Source organism: Nannospalax galili, unplaced genomic scaffold (assembly GCF_000622305.1).
Source record: "Nannospalax galili isolate Female #2095 unplaced genomic scaffold, S.galili_v1.0 scaffold212, whole genome shotgun sequence".
In the NCBI taxonomy this organism is placed as follows: Eukaryota; Metazoa; Chordata; class Mammalia; order Rodentia; family Spalacidae; genus Nannospalax; species Nannospalax galili.
In genome coordinates, this window is record NW_008333884.1 from 4,066,957 (window position 1) to 4,072,227 (window position 5,271).

General features: G+C 43.3%; 1 pseudogene; it reads left to right on the forward strand.

The window, feature by feature from the left end:
- The first annotated feature begins 983 nt into the window (after positions 1-983).
- On the forward strand, positions 984-1,737 carry LOC103730534 (annotated as a pseudogene).
- Positions 1,738-5,271: the final 3,534 nt, after the last annotated feature.

Here is a 5,271-nt window from a genome sequence, read left to right on the forward strand (position 1 = left end):
ACCTCAGATTCTCTCCATGACCCTTTCAATCCTGGAGTCTTCACTGCAACTGAAGCTGCACTTTCAACTATGGCCTTTCCTGGCCTCTGTGTGCCAAGCCTCAGTTCCTCTTTGTGTGACCCCTTCATGCTTTCAATATCAGAACCATGCAGGAGACTTATACATTACCAAGTCCTGCTTCTAGCTAGAGATGGAGGCTCGGGTTCCCTTTCAACCACAGCTTCTGTGTATGGACCATGAGGGAATACTTCCCAGAAGATTCTACCACAGTGATGCTGGTTTCTTGTTACAGCTGATTTTTCAGCCCCAGCTAACCAGCATCAATTGTCCCAGAAAAGCAAAGGTTTTACTTCAGTTCTGGTCTCTTCTTAATCATAGCCAACCAGAACATACAGATTCTCAATTCAAAATATCACACAACAGCCCTGATAGTCTCTGCCTCCTTTTGAAGCTTCACAAGCTAGGCCTCCATTGTTCTCAATTCTTTCAGCATAATTGTTCCAATCTCTACAGCAACAAACTCTAAGCACTCAATGGCTTTTCCAGACCAGAGTTCCAAATGCTTCCACAATTATCCTAAAAATACCAAGGTCAGGTCTGTCATGGCAATACGACACTCAGTACCAATTACTGTACTAGTTACTTTTCTGTTGCTGTGATAGAAACACTGACCGAAACAACTTATAAAAGGAAGAGTTTATTTGAGCTTACAGTTCCAGGGGAATTACTGTCCATCATGGCAGGGAGGCATGGTGGCTGGAAGTGGCTGGAACAGGAGCAGCAGAAGTTAAGCTTTCACATCATCAAGCAGGCACAGGAAGCAAGAGATCGACTGGAGATCCAGCAAGGCTTAAGAACTCTCTAAGCCCGCACCCTGTGATGTCCTTCCTCCATGATGGCCACAATTTCTAAGACCTCCCAAAACAGTGCCACCAACTGGGGACATTTTCATCCAAACCACCACAAGGGAGGATGAAGGGAACATGAACATGATGAAGAAGATCCACCTGGAGCTAAGGAACCAGACCCCGGCAGCAGTTTGAGAACTTGTCTTGGACAACTGCAAATCAAATGATAGACAAATTGAGGGGTTAACATCTGGATTTGTGAACTTAGACTTCTTCAGTTTAGTAAGTGTAGGCTTGATTGCAGTTTCAAATCTCCCCGAGCTACCTAAATTGAAAAAACTTGAGTTCAGCAATAATAGAATCTTTGGAGGGCTGGACATACTAGCAGAACTTCCAAATCTCACATATCTAAATCTAAGTAGAAATAAACTGAAAGATATAAGCACCTTGGAACCTTTGAAAAAGTTGGATTGTCTGAAAAGCCTGGATCTGTTTAACTGTGAGGTCACTAATCTGAATGATTACCGAGAGAGTGCCTTCAAGCTCCTGCCTCAGCTGACTTACCCGGATGTCTATGACCCAGAGGAGGAGGAAGTCTCTGACTCAGATGCAGGGTGAATGGTATGGAGAAAGGGGAGGAGGACGAAGAAGGAGAAGATGAGGATGAAGAGGAAGATGAGGATGGTGAGGAGGAAGAGTTTGATGAAGATGAGGATGAAGATGAAGACATAGAAGGAGATGATGAAGGTAAAGTCAGTGAGGAGGATGAAGAATTTAGACGTGATGGAGAAGTTGACAAAGGTGAAGAAGATGAGGATGAAGAGGATGAAGAAAGTGGGAAAGGCAAAAAAGAAAGAAAGAAACAGATGATGAAGGAGAAGATGATTAAGACCCCCAACAACCTGCAGAAACAGAACTGTTCAGTATTGGTTGGACTGCTCATGGATTTGGTAGCTGGTTAAAAAAAAATAACGGCAGATGTGATACAAACCCCAGGACACCCACCCACCCAAAGAGTCAAAGAATAGCTCCTGTGGCATTCCACCTTCTTCCATTCAGTCCCTCTTGGTACTCCACCACCAAGAAAAGTGTAAAGATTGTTAGGTTTTCCTGTACGACTCTTGCTGTAGCCTGGATAGCTGTGCTTGGTGAGTCAACCATCCATGGCTACCAGTTACACTGAGATTGTAACAACAGACACCCACCCACCCAAAGAGTCAAAGAATAGCTCCTGTGGCATTCCACCTTCTTCCATTCAGTCCCTCTTGGTACTCCACCACCAAGAAAAGTGTAAAGATTGTTAGGTTTTCCTGTACGACTCTTGCTGTAGCCTGGATAGCTGTGCTTGGTGAGTCAACCATCCATGGCTACCAGTTACACTGAGATTGTAACAACATTTTTACTTTCTGTACAACAACATATTTTTAAGTCTGAGTGAAATACACACACTACTATTTGGTTAAACAAACAAACAAACAAAAACAAAAAAATGAACAAAAAAGCCCCAACTTTGGTGCTGGAAAGATGGCTCAGTGATCAAAAGCACTGGCTACTCTTCCAGAGGACTCAGGTTCAGTACCCAGCACCCACCCGGCAACTAACATCTGTCTCTAACTCCAGTTCCAGGAGATTTGTGCCCTCTTCTGGCCTCCTTAGGCATTGCACACACATGGTGCCTTTGTATGCATTCAGGCAAAACATTCATACACATGGAATGAAAATAAATAAATAGACTTTTTTACATTTATCAACTTATGTATATTATTTATTTATGTATTTATTTAATGTGTGTGCACAGCTCCATGGACCATGTGTGGAGATCAAAGGACAATTTAAAACAGTTCTCTTCTATCATGTGGGTGCTAGGGATTGAACTCAGGTTGTCAGGCTTGGCAGCAAGTGCCTTTACGCACTGAACCATCTCACTGACCCCCTATAGGGTATTTCTAAAATAAACTATCTTAAGCCAGGCATGATGGCTCACACTTGTAATTCCAGCACTGGGGAGGCTGAGGCAGGAGGATTACCATACGTTCAAAGCCTGCCTGGGCTACAGAGTGGGACTCTGTCTAAATAAACAAACAAATAAAAACAAACTGTCTTTGGGTCATTTTACTCTCAAATGAACGTTGACCTAACATAACCTGTTACCATCAAGACTAGGAAACACATGGATGTAATCCACTTCATAAATGAGAACCTGAGGCCAAAGGATTACCCAGGCACATGTGGCTGTGCACTGTCTATGGACAGTGGTGCTGAGGAGTCAAGATTCCATTCCAACCTAGGAAGAATGAAAGTGAGGTGTGTGTGTGTGTGTGTGTGTGTGTGTGTGTGTGTGTGTGTGTTGGGGAAAGGTTGGGTTGAGTATGATACTATATTTTTCATAAAATACTGAGAGCTAGGCATGGTGACACAGGCCTGTAATCCCAGTACTTGGGAGGAGTTCAAGGTCCTCCTTGGCTAAATGGCCTAATTGGGCTATATGAGTCTCAAAAACAACTACAATAGAGAGAGAGAGAGAGAGAGAGAGAGAGAGAGAGAGAGAGAGAAGACTGTAATCTGATACTTCATTTGTGCAGATATTTGAGATGGATTTTCTTTTTAAAAATATTTTATTATTTTTATTTTATGCATATGCATGTATTGCCTGCATTTAGGCAAGTGCACTAGTGTTGTGCAATGCCCGCGGAGGACAGAAGAGGCTGTCGGATCCCCTGGAACTGGAGTTACAGACAGTTGTTAGCTGCCATGTGGTTGCCTGGGTCTTCTGCAAGAATAGCTAGTATTCTTAACCACTGAGCCATCTCTCCAGCCCCGGATTCTCGTCTTTGTAAATAGTTTGGAATTCTTTCTCTTCTTTTTTTGATTGAATTTTTGCAAATGTCATACAATACTTCTTGATCATATTTAGACTTCCTTCCCTATCTACATCCCATAGCCCCCCAACCAGATTTCATGCATTCTGTCATATATGTTAAGCCTATCGAGCCAAGTTTGTGTCCCAACTTTTCTTTTCTTTTTTAGACAGAGTCTTGCTGTGTAGCCCTCGCTGGTCTGGAATTTGCTGTGTAGACCATACTGGCCTTGAACTTGAACTTGAACTTTTGGTGACCCTCTGCTTCTGCCTCCTGAATGCTGGGATCACAGGTAAATGCTAGCATATCAGCTGATAATTTGAAATCTTGAAAGGTACCTTCTGTGAATGATTTCTTTACTGAGATCCCTAAGGCTAGAAAATTGCCAGATCTCAGATCACAAGGGAATAAGAAGGGCTGTGGATGAGGCTCAATTTGCAGAGTGCTTGCCTAGAATGCACAAAGCCATGGGTTTGATCCTTAGCAGCTCATAAAACTAGGCATGGTGAGTCACACCTGTAATCCCAGCACTTGAAAGGTGGAAGCAGAGGGATCAAGAAGTGAAGTTGAAGGTTACACCCAACTATATAGTAAATTCAAGTCCAATCTGAAATATATGAGACCTTGTCTCATAAAACAAAACAACAAAACAAAAACAACATAGCATTGTGTCCACCAGATGTTAGATGTTTCAATAGTATACGGTATGTTGGCCCTTCTCTTCCTAGTTGTCTCCAGGGATATGATGCCATAACTCTTCATAAATTCTCTCAGGAATTATATATTGAGCAAGAACTAGACGTGGCACACTGGATGCCCATATTTGGGGCATGGGTCCTCCCCTATGACCCAAGGCCTGGGGTCAGCACCTAACCATGTGGATTACAAGTGGGAAAGATCATTCCTTAAATGATAACCAGAGGACTATTAGAAGAAGGGACCACCATAGTGGGACAGCAAAATAGCTCTGCCTATAACCCAAGACAGTGATGATTTCTTAGAGGTGACAGACTGTGTCAGAGATGCCTGTGGACTCTCAGCTTGTATTTAAGTGGGTCTTCCTGAGAAGCACAGGCTGCAAAGATAAATCCACACTTTCAAGATTGCACACAGTTCTGATTCTGGAGATCTGAATGAGGAAACAAGTGGGGTCCTGCCATATTCTTGTTGCTCTTCGCTGTTGGCTTCTGGAGAGCTAGGCTGGGTTCCAGATGTTGAAAGTAGGCTGCAGAGGCAACAGTGGCAGAATTCCACATTCCTGTAGAGGATGAGGTAGTAGCAGTAGCCTCCTGGTCTTTGGGTCTTGATACCTGGACTGTAGATAGAGCAGTATGTTCTAGAACTTGACATTCCCGAGGATGACAGAGGTAATAGCACCCCTGGGAGTATTCTGGAACTCATTCATGAAAACAAACCTTGATCTTACTCCTCATCCTATCAGAGCTAATCCTTGTGGAACAGATTAAATGTGTCACACAATCTTTGCCTTAAATCCATTCTGGGGCCTGGGAAGATAGCTCAGCTGGTAAAGTGCTTGTCACACAAACATGAGGACCCAAGTTCTG